Below are 20,738 nucleotides of genomic sequence, written 5' to 3'. Positions count from 1 at the left end.
TATAAAATGATGCATGGAAGGACATGGACAACCACTGGCTATAGAATGAAATGATGATGATAATATGCCAGACTGCAACTCGAACCCAAATTTCCTGCTTATCGTGAGTGGTTGCTTTACCATTTGGCTATCCATGCAAGACTCATGGCCAGACACGAACTTCCTTGTCACCCATGTGTCTACAAACTGTTCTCAGATGTCCATCATGTATATTCCCATTATATGTAAGAATTTTACTTGAAAATCGCTTACCCGGTGCCAGTGGATAAATACAATATTGCAGTGCCTATGTTAATGTTATTCTGAATTAAGATGAAATGTACCTTTGGACATGCACACATCACCAAAGGAACAGGCACTATGGCAAAGCGGCACGGAAAACAATGCCAAGGTGTGTGTGTGTGTGTGTGTGTGTGTGTGTGTGTGTGTGTGTGTGTGTGTGAAGATAATTTGATAAGTCATTACGCAACAGTTTCAGGGTGAAGGTTAAAAGAATTAATGTGAGAGCAACAAGTCTTCTTACACCATAAAATAGTACCACAGTGTACAAACTGAAAACCTTGTAATTTTTAAAAATAACATTAGTGCAACAGAAAGTAATACATATGTGGAGGAAAGGAAGCGTAACAACAAACCTATATTGGACACACACACACACACACACACACACACACCCCAAAGGTCCAGCAAAGAACAATGGGTAACATTTATTTTTGGAGTGCAGTATCCCTTGGTAATCAAAAGTTAATTTATTTCAAGCAGAACTTGGAAAAACAGTTTAAAGAGTAGAAGATGGAGAGGAGAGCAATGATAAATAGAAAAAGCATAACTGTCAGCAGAGACAAGATGAAAATCTATTTATTTTAAGAAAATAGAGAAACCCAGCAAGATGTTGACTGGAATATAGGCTACACATACACCATCAATCCAAAAAGTTCTGAGACTGCTTATATTCCCTGCATAAAGCAACATCAGTGCAGTAACTACGGTGGCAGCTTGAACTAATAACTGTGAGGTCTTGATTTGTGTCACACTGGAACAATGAACTAAACATATCTAAATCAAGTGTTCAACACCTTTTTCAGATTGTGTTGAAGAAAAGTCTGTGCAATGATTGTCCCTCAGACATTGATCATCGATTCAAGAACAAAAACAGTGCCGAGTACACACTGCCATCGCTTGATTAAAATGTCAAACGCAGACAATTCTTTTCTAGAAAATTCACATCACAGGAGATGAGAGTTGGTGTTATCAATACAGACCTATGACAGAATTCAATATGGGTTCCTGATGGTTCATTAAGACCAAAGGAGATGGGAATGTGACTTGAGTTGAACTGCATCCAAACTACTTTTCTGAATGTTTCACATAATGGTACAAGCATTCTGTGTTAACCGCAGCTTGGGGAGACAATACAGAGCCACAAAAATAAGAAAAAAACAGTCTTGAAACTTAAGTGGCAGATTATGTTAGAGAGATGGTTCTTATCTATCATTGGATAAACTCACTATATCAGAAAACATCTCTCTTGCACCTATAAATTCTTTTTATACCTGCCATTATTGCCACCACCACTGCTACTATGATGACTACTGTTATCACAATTAGTGGCAGCAGCTGCAGCATTAAAACTACTGCCAGTATTAACTTTATTTATTCATTTATTCATTCATTCATTCATTCATTCATTGTCAGTATTATATAATCCCATTGCCAGTTAGGCACTAAAATCATTTTATTATTATTTCTTAGGAAAAATCAAACATTGGAAAATCCAGGATGGAATTAACAATATTATGAAAAGGATAGTTACCATCCACCACAGTGGAGGTACTGACTCACAGGCATTACAAAAAGATTGTTGGAAAGTGAGCTTCCAACCAACAAGGCCTTCATCGGGCATGCGCGCGGCACCCAAGTACTGTTGGCTTGGGTGAGTGAGTTGCATTTGCCATTGAGAGAGAGAGAGAGAGAGAGAGAGAGAGAGAGAGAGAGAGAGAGAGAGAGAGGTGTGTATTTCAGACGAAGGCCTTGTTGGCCGAAAACTCACTTTCTGACAGTCTATGTTATGCTTATCTGTGACTCAGCATCTCCACTATATGGTGAGTAGCAACTATTTCATAGGAAGCTATGATGTAAAAAAGGTCCTACTAAGTGTGAAACCTTAGACCGATGTAAGAGAATCAGGTTAAATAAATGAATAAAACAGTGCACAGTTAACTCTGGAGGTGGTCTTTATTTAGAAAGGATGTCAAATGACTGATGAGTGTGCAAATTAACACCTAGATATTTTGGCACAGTAGTTGGCTCCTTTTGAAGCGATATTCAGATTAAACCCTGAGAACAGGTAATCTTTTGCTCTTACAGAACTGAAACTAAAGCTAAAGACTTCAAACACAGTTAAGGACTAAGCAAATTGAGAATTTTCATTCCAGATTAGTGTATTAAATTCTTCGGATTCCTGAAATCATATCCATTCAGAAAACAATGGTTGTGATGACCTTAACAGCTACAGGCCTAACTCCTTCTTGTGACATCTTATGAAGTTCTGGAGACATTGTGCACAAGATGAACAGTTCCACAGCAGTGTTTAAAATAGGTACTCAAACTCAGAATAGATCACTAGTTTAATTTTAAGGTTAGTTTTCAGTTTACTTGATCCAAGTTGTTCTTGTATTAATGGCATCTGTGTGTGGTTCTGCTGTGGCCAGCATCAGACTATTGTACAGCCAGCAGTGGCCTTGTAACAGACTGTGTTAATCTGCGAAATACTGTTCGTCTAGCATCTTAAGTTTTGCTGACCTCTTATCAGATTTTCACTAGTCTTTCTTTGCTTCAGAAGTCAAGATCAATGTTCTGCACTAGGGGGTGGGAAATAACAGTTAATGTCTCAAGAACATCTCTTTATTTCTCATAAGGCCAACTCATGAGAATGTAAGCAAGCTTCTGCCACTCTCTGGGTCCAAGGACAATAACAGGCTTGGACTTCTTGCAGAGTGGGGTCAATAGGCAGTCATAGAAAGCATGGCTCATTCACAGTGAAAGCATACACGTGGTCTTAAAGCCTTCAACGCAGACCACCCTATTAAGAAATTAGATAATTACGCCCAAGATATTTATTTCGTATAAGTAGGAAAGAGCTTTACTAAACAATACTTTAACTGCATATTGATGACGAGAAAGAGGAAATCATGGGACTGAGAACATTCCACATCACGTGCATGTGTTTTTGATATAAATGATTTCACAAAGGTCGAGTGTCATTGAAAGACAGCATTTGGCCAGGACAGGCTCCTCATTACCCCTTCTGTCACTGCTGCAGCGGATGCTGCCATCACAACTGACGGACAGCAGAGTACATTCGGCTCACACTGAGCATCAAAGTACTGCGCACACCATCATCCCAGAGCATCTGAAGTTCCTGAATATTTGTGTGGAATGGGTTCCCCACAGCCTGACGGAGGAGCAGAAGTTGAACAGAATTTTGACATCACTGGAATAGTGCCATGAAGACAAATATAATTTTCTGCCCTGTACTGTCATGGAAGATGAAATATGGTGTCATATTTTGAACCAGGGAGCAAGCATCAGAGCTAACAATGGAAGCACACGGATTCACCCCCAGCAAAAAAATCCGTGGCCTTGCACACCAACTCCGGGCAAGTCATGACGACTTTTTCCTATTGCCTGCTGCTACTGACTTTCTGGAACACAGTGCCATAACTGTGTTGACACTGCAAAAACGAAGCATGCCATCAAGTCCAAAGTCCAAGAATGTTGAATGGCATTCTGTTGCAGGATAATACCCACCCATCTGTGAAATGGTTGTCTCAAGTACACTGCAGAAGTTTCGCTGTGAAGCCTTGCACATTTGATAACAGTGCCAATCTCTTCCCGTGCAGTTTTTTTAGCTCAGGGGAATAAGATCTGTGGCTGTCAATTTGCTTCAGGCAATGAGGTAACCCCTTGGTACACTTATGATTCCATAGGCAACCGCAACTTTTTCCATGAAGACATCAGCAGTCTTGTTTCACAGTGCAACAAATTTATTAACAGTTGCCGCAACTACTTTTTGAATACTAAACAGTTTACTTTTTCCTATCTGTCTCATTTTCATTTGACTGCCCCCTTCCACATTTTCCTCAGTATGTTAGTTCTCAAACAGTAAATACAATGAACACAGCTCATTTGAATAACAATGAAATATTTGAAACCAAACACCAACTAGTAGCTCTAGTATGTTACTCTCTTGAGGATTAATGTTTTTTATATTTTTATTAAGGATAAAACATTTTGATTTTGTCACCATACGTATGACAAAGTAAACCAATTTAATGAAACTGCTTACTTACCAACCTCTGATCTCTCTTCAGACTTGTAGATATTTTGATTTTGGAGTTTGTTTAGGTGACAAATTAACAAGAACACGTGCCGCAATTTTAGATTTATGTTACATAAAAGTTGTAAAATCAGAAATTAAATAGCAGCAAATAAAATAAAACTACGCAGTATTTCATTCCATGTGTACACACTGTATTTGAGTACTTAAAAGAAAAAAAGCTGACTGTACTGCTTAAGTGCTATAGTGAGCTGGCCTTGTTTCTTCTGCAAAACTACTATTTGAAAGCATTTATCAATTGCACATCAGTTTCAGTGGTGCCACTGCCCATATTTTGCCTCATGCATTTTAAAGTGGCTTCATCAGATTTCTTTTAGTGCAGGATTTACCATTTTCCGCAATTTTTATGTATTTAAACCAAGAGAATGGCATGTGATCACCTGTGTTGTACAGGTACCATTAAGAATGCAGCAGAGTATACTGTATGTACCACTGTTTACAACCATCAGTATTTGCTCATGTTCGACTTCAGTAAATCAATATTTCATCTTAACCCTTCTTCACTCAATGATACGCAGATTTCCGATTCCAGGCCAATTCATTACACAGCCCAAACAAGCACCAACTTGCCTCTACATCTTAAGCAAATATACAGGGTGCTGGACATTTCATATTACAGGTTCTAGGTCTAGAAAGGTCTTCGTACATAAACTTTTGATAAGGCACCCACATTCAGAAATGTACAATATGTTTCAAGATCAGATCCCATTAAAATCTCCAGCTTCACAGTATGCACACAAAATCATGTCTGTAGTAATTATAAAAACACATACCATTTGTCAGACTACAATGATTGCAAGAAACTAGTATGTATGTAAATTGAAACTTTACCTTTTAAGTTCCCTCTACAACCTCTGGAAGCCTGTAATAGGAATTGTGAAACAGCTTCCACAGTAAAATCTGTATCTCTGCGTGTTTTTTATTTACTAAACATTTATCATTTTATTTTAATTTGTGTAGAAAGGTTTTGAAAAAAGTCATAGGCTAATTCAATGTTTGAGCAAGTACAGCTTCACTCGATAAAATGCAGTAGAACACTTCTTTCTAAATACCCTCTAAACAGGATTTAGTTTTGTCATTTCTTTTTATAAATAAACTTGTCTCCAAATTTAGAGCAGGTGATGTGGGATATCAACATAAAACGCAGCATTTAAAACCATCTTTAAGTATGATAAATTGCTGCAAATGAATTCATTGTATGTGCATTGGGCTTGGAGTTGGTTCCTATGCTAACAATAAGGTGATCTGCATACCACATTAAAGAGATGACCAGGCAGTTAAACACATCTTAAGATGCTTTAAGAGGTTCTCAAGAATACGTCTTTTTCCTGGAGGGGCTAGAGCAGCGGTCGTATAACTTCGGCCCAATGGACACGTGCAGCTTGAATTAAGTAGTCTTGCTGCCTGCGTTTCTCAGCTGTGTGTTATAAATCTAGCGAATAACAGCTGAATTCAAAAACAACGTTAAAAGCTTCTTCAGAATGTAGTTTTCCTTCTCAGTAATGAACAAAAATAAATTAGCAGATAGTCTTACTATTTTACTTCTAAAACTCTGTCAAAACTGCATGTGCCAACACACTACTACCGTCAATACATCCCTGAAGGGCCAATTGTTAAACCAGCACAAGGCAATTTAAAGTAATTAGTCCCCATATTGAAGGATTTTAATATCATAAACAAGGCTGATCACTGTCAGCTGCACAATAATTTTATTCAGTGAAGGAATCCAGTACAGGCAACAGCTGCAAATGGTTAAGTATTTATACTTATTTCAAAAAATAAACACTTTCACAACTGTTGGTTGTACCTGACTTCCTCACTGAATCAAAACCATACTGGAGGGGAGACAAGTGTGCAATATATTGGCTGGTCATCTCAGAGACAAAAGCTGGGCACAAGAGCAGACTGATTTGTCACTGCAGGGTGAGAGGATGTGATAGGGAGAATGCTTTCTTATTTGTCTTCAAGTGTCAACAACTCATGGGCTTGCATGGTTATAACGAGCAGCCGCTATGTTATGAATTTCAAACTGGAGGTAACATGGATTCATGAGTGCATATTATAGAGACAGTCATTTTCGAACTCTGTACATACTTGTAAGAAGGAATATGAAATTTAAATTTATGCTGGTGTAAGGCAACACAATGAGTAGCAGAAATGTAACACTCAAAATGCAGTAAAATTTGTGATGTCACATATTGCATTATGCACTTCAATGTAAGGTCTAGTAAACAATCATCTACTGACACAGACAACGTAACACTTCATTAGGCAGTTATAGTGTCACAACAATGGAGTTACTGAGGGTGGCAGCTACCTGAAACAGAACAGTATACACCAAGTGTTCCGAATTGTACAGACTTAACGATATCGAGCCATGTGAACAGCTTATTACAACTTAATATTTCTGGTCTACGGGGGGCTCTTAACATACTAATTTATGTAGGTTCATAATAATATTGGTACATAAGCGGCCAGAGGTGCCATCCCACAGTATCAGTATTGGCTCTTGAACAAAAAAGTTTGAAGACTGGTGCTCTAGAACAAGGTAAATTTCCACCCCTACCATGTGCACTGCCTGAAGAAATTCAGAGCATTGTTACACAATACTATTATTAAAACACGCAATCTATATCTAACATCAAAATAGTGAGCTTGCCTTTCATTTTCACCAATATAATTGGGTGGGTAAGTAAAAGTAAATTTAATTAGATATTAAGTGCTTTAAACATCCAAGATAGCAAATTCTTAGACTTCAGTTCCATTACAAAAGCAAATTAAACTGCAAGCAGTGGCAAGACAGCCAATTGTACCAACACAGCAACTGAGTTTTAGTTCAGATTATACAAGGTGGCAAGGGAACCTCCATACACCTTAAGTAATTTCCTTTGCACCAGATTGGCTCCTAGCAGATTATAACTGTATTGGACTGGGACTTGAACCCGCAATTTGGCCTTTCACAGACAATTCTCTTAGAAAATTAACTATCTTGTCCCTGGATACCTCAATTGGTAAGGTTATTACCTGAGATGGTCCAGGTTACAACCACAGACCAGCACAGTTTTAATCTGCCAGAAAGTTATGACAAAGCACATTCCATAGCAGAATGAACATTCTGCCTCAGTATCTTAATGATTATGCTGTCTAATTCAGTAAATGTGAAAGACAACTTTACCACCAGCAGCTCTTTCAGGGCAAATGGTGGCCGAGTGGCCTGAGTACAGTAAGTGTTTAGCTGAACCTGTTGGCTGTTGCTGCTGACCATTTATCACTATGAAGGCAGTGGTCTAAATCAGGTCAAACCCGAAGAGAATATAAAAATCAGATGAAACCTACTTCTCCCAAACCTTTTGCTTTTTCAGTTTTACACTGTAAAGATTGCATGAAATTCCTTCACGCACGAAGATGGCACTGGCCAAGAGTTGAGGAGTTATACAGCCTATTAGAATGACGCAACACATATAGTCACAAAAATTGTATAGTCAAAGGTTATCTCAGTCGAGTGTTTTAAACACAAATGGTGTTATCGTGATATGTCAACTGTCACAGACACCATGTTTGCTATGAATTTGTTGTAAAATTTATACATATTCTTATAAAATCATCTATTATTATGGCACATCATTCTACACATGTATCTGTTTCAAGGAGGCTATCCAAGCACCATTATTTGCCTCATCTGATTTTTCAATATTTTATATAAGGGACAAACCAGCAACTCCAGAATGTGACAACTGTTAAACACATTGTACTTCAACTTAATTTGCAAGATAGAATCATTTTTCAATTTTTTTCCAATCTACCTCAAACTTCACTCATATTGAGCACTAACCAACTACATTACAGCCATTCTGTTTTAGAGTGCAGTAGACTTTCAATGACTTAGAATTACCGCAAATGTATACATTGGTAGACAGCATAATGAGTGTTACAGCTTTGTGTAGTGCAGTTGGGTCTAGTGAAGCAGGGGATACAACCCATCGGCTTTGAACAATGACGTGATTCCTTAGTCATAGATAGTAATGTCTTCACTTCGAGGCATAGATAATAAAGCAGTTCTGTGTTCTAATAAGCGCTATCATTAAAATAATTGAATGTGAATCTAAAGGCAATCGCTTGATATTCACTAATTCATTAAACCTGTGATTTAATTAAGTTAATTGCAAGAATGTTTGTTTCTTATTCAGAGGTTGCAAATGTAACGTACATGTATTTCCACCTGTTCGTAAGTAGGATCAGTTTATTCTATCTCGTGAGATTTTTTTTTAAAAAGCCAAAAAACACTTATCAGCTACTGAAGCATATGTATCTTCTAATGGGTGCGGGAGTTCCGACTCCTGGGGAGGTGGGTGGGTGTGATTCGGAACTCCCGCACCCATTAGAAGATACAGATGCTTCAGTAGCTGATAAGTGTTTTTAAAAAAAAAATCTCACGAGATAGAATAAACTGATCCTACTTTACGTTAGTAATAGTGGAGACGAAATAAACAGCACATCTACAATTTGTATCCCGTGTTCCATTTAGGGTTTACTGAAGCGGAGGATACATCGTTCAGGTGAAGAACAGGACAGTAATGCTAGTGAAAACGAAGAAATCACCTTACGACAAACTCGTATTCCGGACTGTACTTAAGCAACACTCTTCGAATGAGCTTTTAATTTGTATCGGGTTTCATTTGCGGTTTAGTGAAGCAGGGGATACATAGTTCAAGTGAACGACAGGACAGCAATGCTAGTTGAAACTAAGAAATCGACTACGCTGAACTTGTATCCCGTACTGCACTTAAGCAATACAGTTCGAAAGACTTTCGAGATACAACTGACATACATGTAACGTGATGTATTCTTTGCTAGTAATTTCATTCATTTCTTTCCATTATATTTTGCAGAGAAATATTAAGATACAAACACGCGATATCGTTAATGTGAAAATACAACTGGCCCTTACATATGTGAAATAAAGTTTATCTCTCTCGCATTCCTTTGTTTCTCAACATTCTCCTCAGCTCTCATCTTTGTAATACATGCTCTCTGGCGACTTCTGATGTCATTGTTCAAAGCCGACGGGTTGTATCCCCTGCTAAACTAGACCCGTGCAGTTTAAAACCAATAAGTGAACACTTTGCATTTGCAGTAGAGTGCTCATTTCGAAGTAATGATTACACTGAGATACAGTACGTAACAATAAAAAATGATTAAGGTGCCAATACACACAACCATTTTGTCATAAATAAGTCAGTTCAGATCAACTGTTTCGGCCCTCTCAAAGAATCCAGGCCTTCCATGATCAGTTCAAACACTTGAAAATGAGCAAAGTCTTAACATTCTTGCAGACAACAATCTGTTGTTCTACAACTTCTGGAAAAATCAGAATAATTAAGACTTAAGTTAATAGAGCCACATACAATACTGTAAAGCCCTCTATGGAATACAAACATCACACTACACCGCTGGCATTGCAGCCCAACTAGGCTGACAGGTTACGTTGGGTGAGAGGAATAAGATGAAGGGAGAGGTGAAGGAAAGGGAGGACAATATCTAGAGCAGTCATTCCAGTCATCCCTCTTCCTCTTTTCTGTGCTGCTCTTCCCCACCCCATACATTTTCGTTGCATACCACTGGTATGAGCAGTCCAGTGCTACATTCCTATCCCCTGCACTGTCACTGTATCTTACTCTGCCCCCTAGCCTTCACTGTTGCTTTCACCCACCCTCCTGTTTTCCTCTCATCTTCATGAACTATCGCAACAGTTAACATTAGAAAAAGACTAAATATGAACTAACACTTACTGATACAAACTGTGAAACAATTTAGTTAAGAAGCAGTGACTTGTGCTCATTATGGAAAATAAAGTTATCAGATGAAGCTAAATTTCAGCTACAAAATGTCAACAAACATTTTTGACAGGCTGCTTTAAATAGAGGAAAGAAAGATTGTTGTATGCTGTGCACTTAATTCATTTCACATTTCGGAGAAACACACACGCTCTCCAAACAGATGCTATTCAACATCTTTCATACAGAACTCTGCGTCAACAGAAAATGGGTTTCCCATTGCAAACAAAATGATTTTTAAATCTGAATTTTCTGAGCCCATTCCATAGTGCAGTTCCAAGTTAGTGAAGTGTGTTATTCATTTTATCAATAATACATTAAAGGAAAAGTAAATCATGAATAATCATTGCTTCAGCAGTGACTGCAATGCTTCTGCATGGTGGTAGCAGTCTCCATGGGCCAGGATGGTGCTGTCACTGCTGGAGTACTAGTTATTCTGGAATATAATGGAATCTTAGGCACCTTTAAATTGAGTGTTATGCGGAAAATGCAACATAATATATGTTTGAAATTTTAATGCATCATGTGTCAACTGAAAATTAATTACCACTATTACACGCAGAAACCATCGAATCAGCTCTGCCACACCCTGTATAAATTAAACTGCATTCCCATCAGGAAAGCCCACATAACAATGCTTTGTAAAGAAAATTTAGGAGAACAGACATCCTTTTCATCTGGAAGACCTCAGGAAACACACACACACACACACACACACACACACACACACACACACACACACACATTTCTATATCTCCAGATTGGTAAACTTACTTGTTACAAATGTGTGTTTTTCGATTTGGACTTATTGCAGGTAAAGCAATTTTTTTAGTTGCCTCCAATCATCTCATTTCGTATCTGCAGTTAGAGAGATGGTCACATCCATCCTAATTCAGTTAATACTTGTTCACTTTTCCCCTGCCTAATGTGTGTAGAATGGAGGGACTACACCTGAGGCATGGATGCATTTCAAATGACTGTACAAATGACACGTATTACTCTAAACAGAACAGTTTCTTTCCCCATCCAGCATGACACACATAGGTAATGACACTGCTTAATAACCTGCATTGTACTACTTTATACTCTGCTTTTGCAATAAAATATCCTAGCGATTGACACAGCAGCAACACACTAATTTACTACATAAAAGTGCAAGCAAAGAATAATATATAAAATGTTACAACTTTTTCGTAAAAAAAAGGAGTTTGTTCCACATAAATAGTAAACTGACCAGCAAAATCCCCCATTTTTTCAGTGTCACTATGTAAGAAAAGTGTATTACCCTATTAGTCGCAGAATACATCCAAAAGTACAGTTCAGTACCACCAAGCCAATCATGCAAAATTTAAACAATTAACCTACATAATAAAATCGACAGTAATGTTTGGCTTTTTTTTAATAAGAATTTCTAGAGAAACACATACTGTATAAAAGTAAAGTCTTAAATTAAAGCACTATGTCAATGTACAGACACACAATCAAGTTTTTCATTCAGTCTTTCATTTCACCTTCTTCATCCTCCTCTTCCACTCCACGAATGTACAACACATTGTTGCACCTGATAAGCACTTCGCCCAAATTGCCTGTAGGAGAGCCGTCTATATGTTCCTCAGTATTTGCTAGCTGCATGTTCATGTAACCGTCCACAGAAACCAAATATCCTTTGTATTCGTGGCCCCATTTCAGTTTTACCATAACTGGTTTTCCCGTCAAGCTATTAAGGAAGGGTTTGGGGTTAATTGGCATAGCAGCAGACATTTTGAGAGCTGGAAACAGAAAATACACGTTATAATTTATTGTAAAATCAAGTTTCAGGCTCTTGCTTTAACAAGTAAGATGTCTTTCATATCTATGATGATAAAATGCTTCTCTTCTTCGGAAACTTAAGCCTATAATTGTACTATTAAAGTCTAAAAAGAATTATTTTGTTTGATAATATCTTAATCTATATGCAATATAAAACGTCGGACGAATGTTGGAATTTTCACTTTTAGTTTATTAGTTCGTCCAAACAAAACTCAACTCGCCCCAAATCTAAAATTAGATTGTCAATTGAATTAAGGCTTTGAATAAAGATTACGTGAGAAGAAACAGTAAACTTCACGGAAAACTTCAAGGATAATAACACACTTACATTAAATTCGACAAGCTCAAACGAACAACACAATATCACCCTGCTTAACCTCAAAGTCTCAAACCAAAACTGCCGTACCCGCCGCTCTTCACCAAATCTTCTGCTAACGGCTCAAAGATAATATAACAACTCCGACAATGATCAACGCCATCCAAAGTCAGGTCTCCAGAGGCATAAATTACTGGCGCTACACCCACCCCCGAGAATACACTTACATGTAAGCTGGCGTTTTCACAAAGCGAAGTTAAGCCGCCGACACACGGGGCGAGGCAGCTAACGTTGATGTACATACAGAAGGTATACCCAAACCCACGAGCCTACGCTAGCTCTACGGTATTTGAAAGCATATTTCCCCTCTTGTCCATATGCTAGTCATGTTGTTCTGCCTGGGTATACACAAATAAACATCTAAGTACCCGTAAATGTGTAATTAGACAAAAATTAAAGATACATGTCCACTCAGTTCACCAAATCGAACAAACTCAGAGCTCAGTAGTGTGTTTACATTTTGCGGCTTGCGGTTGCAGCTGTAGCGGTTATAAAGCTAAGTACTGACAAACTTATTTGTGCTCTGTTATAAAGTTATTAAATCTAACAGTTTTCAGCGGTGTTTCGTGTTGTTTGTGGCGAAATAACGGTTTAATAAACTTTTTGGAAACGTTCGCTCGCTGTGTTTTTTAGTGTTTTCTGTGTGTTGAAGTCGTTTAGTAAATTTCGTGCTTTAGTTTTCAGCTGACGTTTCTTATGGTCTCTAGTGAAATATTTCAGTAAAATTTTCTTTCAGTGTTTTAACTTCGTTGAGTGTTCCAGTGGCCGCTTCAATTTTTGGTTTTAGCTAATAATTTTGTGAAGTTTTGTTGGTATTGGTATTATTTATGGTTTAGTAGTATTAATATAAGTAGTTGCTTTCTTAGTAGACAGAGAGTTTCGACTCCGCTATTGTTAGTTCTATAAATAGTTCTGCTGGTGTAACTGAACTTAGGTAACGCAGATGTACAGTTTTTCTCAGTAACTGTAAAATTTTAGCAGGAGTGAGAAGTGTGGGCTCTGTTGTAGGTTTGTGAGTAGTGGGTTATGGTATGGGATATGTTCGAAGTATTTTCATTGGGAGGAAAGCAGTGGGGAAGCCAGTGGGCATTCTAGCGAAATCCTCTCCTGCGAATGCAGTATCCGTAGTAGAAATAAGTTGATAGAGGAGCAGGAGCGTAAGATCTGTGACCTTAAGGTGCAGTTACAATACGCAAAGGAAGAACTAGATAGGTTGAGAAGGGTGAAGGGTGCTGGGGAATGGGAACTGGCAGTTGGCAAGAAGGCATCTAGGAGAAGGAGGTATTCAGACAGTTATACTTTGCATATATGCAATAGATTTCACCAACTGTTGGAGCTGACTGGAGAGGAGCCCCTCGTAGCTGTAGGTGTAAGGAACATGCAGCAATCCTCAGTAGTTAGGACGCCTAGGTCAGTTGCAAAGTTTTACAGAAAGAAGATGGTTCGGCTGCTAGGTAGTTCGTATGGTAGAGGTGTGGGCCAGCAGTTGCAGGAAGTGTTGGAGGGTGAGTACCAGGTCACCAGCATTGTGGAGCCTAGTGCAGGGTTGGCTCAGGTGACTAACAGCATAGGGGAGTTACGTAGGAAATTTACAAAGGAAGATCAGGTAGTGATAGTGGTTGGAGCAGGGAACAGGGAATATGATGGAAGTGGTCGCCTGCTAAAGATAGCTACTCAAACCGGTGACACTAATGTGCATTACATGCGACTGTTTCAGCGTCATGATTGGTCTCATCTTAAGGTGGCTGTTAGGCGCGTTAACGTGGGGCTGGAGAAGACACTGATGGCAGAGGGCGTGGGTCACATTTCAGTGGTGCCAGTTGAGTCTATAAGTAGATCGTGTTTCAGTAGGCATGGCCTGCACCTCAATAGGTGTGGGAAGGGGAGGCTGGCAAAGCTTACTGGTGACACAGTGTAGTGGGTGGTGGGATCACTCATGGAAAAATTCCTGTTGTAGTTGGTGTTAGAGCTACACCTTTTTTAGATTGAAGTCAGCTGATAGGTATACCTGCTTAAAGGAAGTCCCTCTATCTAAAGGCTCACCTTCAGAGAATGTCATGTTTCTAAATAGAGAAGGAATTAGCCTATTTCATCAAAATATAAGAGGTATTAGAGGTAATGTTAGTGAACTGATTATAGATGTTGACTCTGAAATTATTGGTGTATCAGAGCACCAATTAAATAATATAACAAGTCAGAGGCTTCCTTTACCAGGATACAGATTAGCTGGCTGTATTTCAAGGAAAGTCCTTGAGGGGTTGGGGGAGTGGCCATGTGTGTAAAAAACAGTATTCCACTTGAGTCCATAGATGTCTCACGGCACTGCACTGAACAGATATTTGAATGTTGTGAGGGAGCAGTTGAATTTAGTAAAAATAAATTTCTAATTGTCGTTTTTATAGGTCGCCTAAATCTGACTTCAGAGCAGTTAGAGAGGGTTCTCGGTTCACTTTATAGGAAGTATCAGGAATTCATATGATCTGATGTAGACTGTGTTTCTTTCAACTTGGGTGCAGGGGAACAATAGCACTGCCATTGAAAATATTTATGCCCGTTCTTCATTACTAGATGGGCCTTCTGTTAGTAAAAGGGTGAATGGCCTTTCAGACCATGATGCACAAATTTTAACACTTAAAGGCTTTTGTACTCAAACAAATGTCACATATAATTACAACTCTGTAGGAAAGTTAATCCAACAGTTTTCTAAACCTCGTCACGGAACAAGAGTGGCAGGATGTTTACAGTGCTGATAACATAGATGACAAATATGATGCTTTTCTTAACACATTTCTCATGCTGTTTGGGAGTTGCTTCCCATTAGAACGTTCTATACTGGGTACTAACCGTAAAAGACAGGCTGGGTGGCTATCTGGTGGGATAAGAATATCATGTAGAGCAAAGTGGGAATTATATCAAAATGTTAGATGTAGTCATAATAAAGCTACGGTAGCCCATTACAGACAGTGCTGTAAGGTGCTTAAAAATGTTATAAGTAAGGCAAAGAGTATGCAAATAGAATAGATAATTCACAGAATAAAATTAAAACCATATGGTCAGTTGTGAAGGAAGCGTCTGGTCAGCAGCCTAAGTTTGATGGTATAAAGTCAGTTTGTAGTAAAAATATTTATGTTACTCTTAAATCATATATATGTTGTGTATTTAAAGATCATTTTCTGAGAATTGCTGGTGAATTAAGTAAAAATTTAGTTTCTACAGGTAATCATATAACTCTCTGGGCCCAATGTCTTTCTGAGATTGATGTCTGAAATACTCCTCTGTGATACAGACAAGGGGAGATTGAGTCAATAATTAAATCACTGAAGACAAAGGACTCATGGATATGATGGAGTGCCTAGAAGGATATTAAAGTACTGTTCTGCATATGTTAGTCCTGTATTTAGCCATATTTGTAATTTTTCCTTAAGGATTTGTCAGTTTCCTGAACGATTAAAGTACTCAGTAGTAAAGCTGCTTTATAAAAAGGGAGAAAGGGATAATGTAGACAATTTTAGTCCTATTTCTATGCCATCAGTGTTTGCTAAAGTTATTGAAAAGGCTGTGTACGTAAGGATAATTGGTCATTTTATATCACATAATTTGGTATCAAATGTACAGTTCGGTTTAGAAGTCGTTTAACAACTGAAAATGCTATATTCTTTTTCTCTGTGAGGTACTGGATGGGTTAAACGAAAGATTTGGAATGCTAGGCATACTTTTTGATTTACCTAAGTTCCTTATTTATATAAATGATATACCCTCTAGTATTATGGGTAACTCCAAAATATTTCTATTTGCTGGTGACGCTAGCTTGGTAGTAAAGGATGTTGCTGCAACATTGGCTCAGTTCCAAATAATGCAGTTCATGACATAAATTCTTGGCTTGTAGAAAATAAATTAATTCTAAATCACAGTAAGACTCAGTTTTTACAGATTAAAACCTGACGTTTTAATTTCATAGAATAGGCATGTGTTTAGTAAAACTGAACAGTTCAAATTTCTAGGTGTTCAGGTAGATAGCAAACTGTCATAGAAAGCCCGCATTCACGATCTTATTCAAAGACTTAATGCTGCCATTTTTGCTATTCGAATGATATCTTCAAGTGAGTGATCGTTCTACACGAAAATTAATCTACTTTGGTTATTTCCATTTGCTTATGTATTATGGTATTATATTTTTGGATAACTCTTCCCGTTATAAAAGGATATTTTTGGCTCAGAAACGGGTGGTTCGGGCCATAAGTGATGTAAGTTCACAAACCCCTTGTCGACCCCTGTTCATGAGTCTGGGTATTTTGACATTGGCTTCTCATTATATATATTCCTTACTGTCATTTCCTGTTAACAGTATTAGCTTATTCCCAAGAATAAGCACTTTCACTCAGTTAATTTTCGGCAGAAATCGAACCTGCATTTGGATTGGACTTCCTTAACTCTTGAGCAGAAAGGTGTGCAGTATACCGCTGCATCCATTTTCAATAAGCTACCACCAGAAGTCAAAAATCCTAGCAGCAATCCACGCGCTTTCAAATCGAAACTGAAGAGTTTCATCATGGGTCACCCCTTCTATACTGACGAGGAGTTCCTTGAAAAATTGATCTGATTCTTGTTCTATTGCTGATTCATTTACTTAAACTTATTGCTTGACTATTTTCGGCTTCATAAACATTTTATTTTATCTGTTATTACTTTTATGTTGTAATTTCATGTACTGACACTTTCATGACCTTGGAGATTTGCTCCTCAATTTGGTCCTATGGTACCTGATGTGTAAATAAAATAAAAAAAATGACAGTGCAGTTATACCCACCTAACGTGAAATATTACAGAAATTGTTTCTGATAGGCCCAGTTCACACCGACCATCGCATCACGTCATATTCTGTCAAAACTTCCACAGTGATTTTCAAATGGCAGCATCCAATTTAGCCGTCACGCCACATCACGTCTCGTCATGGCACTATCATGGTTTCCTGGGAAGAAAGTTTTCATGGCTTATGTCTTTGTTCATTGTTGATCACGTGACCCCAACCTCGTTTGCTCCTGATACACAGCTGAGCGCTCAACTTCCATTCTTGGTTTCATCATGCTTTGTGTGGGTGATATCAGTTGTTACCCTTTGTTATTTGTTGTTTTTGTTATATGTGTTCCTTCTTCCACTGGGTGTTTATGAAACACTACACTCATTCGATGTTAGCAGTATTGCCTGGAATTGCAAATTAATATTCTGCCAATTTCAATAATTCTGAATAAAATTCTTTGTAATGCACTTGCTCTGCGTCTAGGTTGGTTGTGACACTGTATGTTAGGATCGTTCGGCCTTTGAAGAAGAACATAGGATATGAACATAAGAATACCATTGTTTGATATATGTACCCTTATATTCTTATAGTATATCTCCCTATTCTTCCTCATGCTTATTACTCATGCTTACAACATCTGCCCAGAACAGGCTTTAGTTGAGCTTTCTCTACTTCATTGCTACAAAACCTAACAAAAGCTGTCTATCTGGCTGGACACGGTCCTAAAAAGCTAGGCATGTCTGACTAAAGCCAGAGATGGTCGAGTGTCAGTGCAGTGTGCTAACTTGCCCCCACCTGTTCTGTATGGTAGTTTTTGACTGTGGTTCTCGGACATCAGTTTTATTTCAGTATGGTACCACCCCTAGTTCATGAAAGTATTTTACAAAGTGTGGTAGAAAAATATACAATGCTACATTTGCTTTAAAAGTATTAAAATGGGAGGAGGCACAACAAACCTGCGACTTCATATAAAGAGAGAACATCCACTATGTTCTTTGGAAGAGAGGGTAAATTTGATTGATACACATTTAAACTTATTGGCATGCTATAAACTTGGCTTAATAACTGAAGCTTTAAGTCTGTGTGTGCTTTGGGGTGAAAAATTCATACTCTTCAAAAGTGATGATGCAGGGAGGTCGTCAGCTTGTGACGTTTCACTCTCACTGTTGCCGCATCACCTTCGCAATCTCTGCTACAGACAATGAGAACGATTCCTGCCACAGGCTCAGCCTGGTATCGATCATGATCTACTCCTTCATTGCTATTAGAATTTCCACTTTTTTTTCGAGTCTACGTTTGTTACTGGAAGTAATAGCAAAAAAAGAGAAAATCGCTTATTTAACAAACTGGTTATTATGAACAGTTTTAACAGTCACGTTAAACTGGAAACGAAAGAAAAATGTGTAAGCGAAAACCAGTTGTTTTAGCGATAATCGCTATCACTAATGGATGATGGCTCCATAATGGCTTTACATGAAACAGAATGGGTCCTCTGGTCAAAATGTACCGATCATTGACTGGAAATGGTTATGTTCAGCTACTTAGAGACAACTTGTGGACTTCATATTCCGAATAACAATGGATTTTTTTTGGATGACAATGGACCATGCCACTAGGCCAAATTTGTTCGAGGTTGGTTTGAAGAACAGTTTGGATATTTCGAGCGAATGATTTGGTCACGTAGATCGTCTGACACGAATCCCATCGAACATTTACGTGACATAATCGAGAGGTCAGTTCGTGCACAAGATCCTACACTGGCAACGCTTTTGTAAGATTATGGAAGGCTGTGAAGCTGCATGGCTCAGTATTTCTACAAGGGACTTGTTGAGTCTATGCCTCATTGAGCTGCTGCACTTTGCCGGGCAACGGAGGTCCGACACGATATTAGGAGTTATCGCATGACTTTTGTCACCTCAATGTAACGTGAAACTGGGCAACTCTTGCAGAAGAGTGTTTGGTAAGGAAAGTGTCCGTGCTGAAACTAGAAATAACAGTACATGGGTTTCCCAGTTTTCTTCTGTGAACAAATTAAAGCCAGTGAGTACCTGTTTCAAGGACCTGGAAAATACCAATAACAAATGAAGCAAACCAAATAGACCATATACTGATATTGAAGAGGTGTTGATCTGATGTGGAAATCTGTTCACTTCCGGAGGAACTAATTGCGATCCTGACCGTTATCTAGTAGGAGCCAAAATGAGTCAGAAATTCTCTGTGGCTGTCAACATAGAAAATAAAAAAGAAAGAAAAAATGGAACATAGAGCAGCTGAAAGATAGGTCAACTGTTCAAAAGTAACAGAACAGATCGAGACAGGACTTACAGACGAAATATGGTGAAGTCCTTATGGACAAAGAATGGAACCCTATTAAAAATGTCATTCTGACATGTTGTAGAGATACGCGGGGAAACAACGAGACTTAGGAATGAAGACTGGTGTAATAATGAATATAAACAGGCAGTAGAGCAGAGAAAGGAAGCGAGATTGCAGTGCTTATTGCAAAATACAAAATCAAATCAGGCTTTATATAATGAAAAGAGAATAGAGGCAGTAATGTTATGTAGGAGAAAAAAAGGGAAGCCATAAGGAGAAAGAAGAGGAGATGGAACAGTGCTATCAAAGGAAGTTTTTTAAGAAAGTTAAAGAAGGAACTCTATAATATAGGCCGAAAATAACAAAGAGGGAAATTTTCTGACAGATACAAAGATGTTTTGTGTAGATGGAGAGAATACTGCACTGGAATTCTGGAGCTCAATCGTATCAGGAGTGAGAGCAACCACTCTACTACTCTGCAGATCCAGGAAGTGCACTGGAATACTATAGAACTGTTAAAAAATTTTCCACAAACGAATCCACAAACTTATCAAGTTGATACTAAATGATGAAAGAATCCTAGAAGAGTGAGCCTTTGTGGTAATCCAACCAATCCACAAGAAATACCGAGGAATTATTCTGCTAAACGTTACCTATAAGACTCTTTCTAGGATTATCTACAACATGCTAGTTCCAAATGCAAACGAAATTCTAGGAAAATATCAGTGTGTATTTCGGTCTAATAGGTCAACAAAAAATTAGATGTTTGTGTTGAGGCACAAACATGAAAAGGTATATGAGTATAATATTGAGTCCCATAACTCCTACACAGACTTCAAGTAGATCTTCGATAGTCTTGACAGAGCAGAAATGCTAAATGATTTGATACTGCTTGGTATACCATTCAAGTAAGTTTCAGTTATTCAAGCAACATTGGCTGCTTCCAAAGGTGCAGTACAAGTGGATGGAGAACTCAGTAAACTGTTTAGCATTAGTGAAGGGGCCATACAAGGACACATCCCCTCTAAAAGTCATTCTAATCTGGCTCCTGAAGCAGTCATTCAAAAGCTTCAAATATCTATATCATCAGCTGCCTTCAATTTTGAACATGTGCAGAACTTTGACTATGTGGGAGCTAATAGTAACAGGACGAATTCCATGTCAACTGAAATAAAACAGCACATTCTCAGTGGTAATAGATGCTTT

This window comes from Schistocerca serialis, chromosome 4 (genome assembly GCF_023864345.2).
Source record: "Schistocerca serialis cubense isolate TAMUIC-IGC-003099 chromosome 4, iqSchSeri2.2, whole genome shotgun sequence".
Taxonomy (NCBI): domain Eukaryota; kingdom Metazoa; phylum Arthropoda; class Insecta; order Orthoptera; family Acrididae; genus Schistocerca; species Schistocerca serialis.
The sequence above is the reverse complement of the archived record's forward strand: the minus strand, read 5'-3'. Positions refer to the sequence as shown.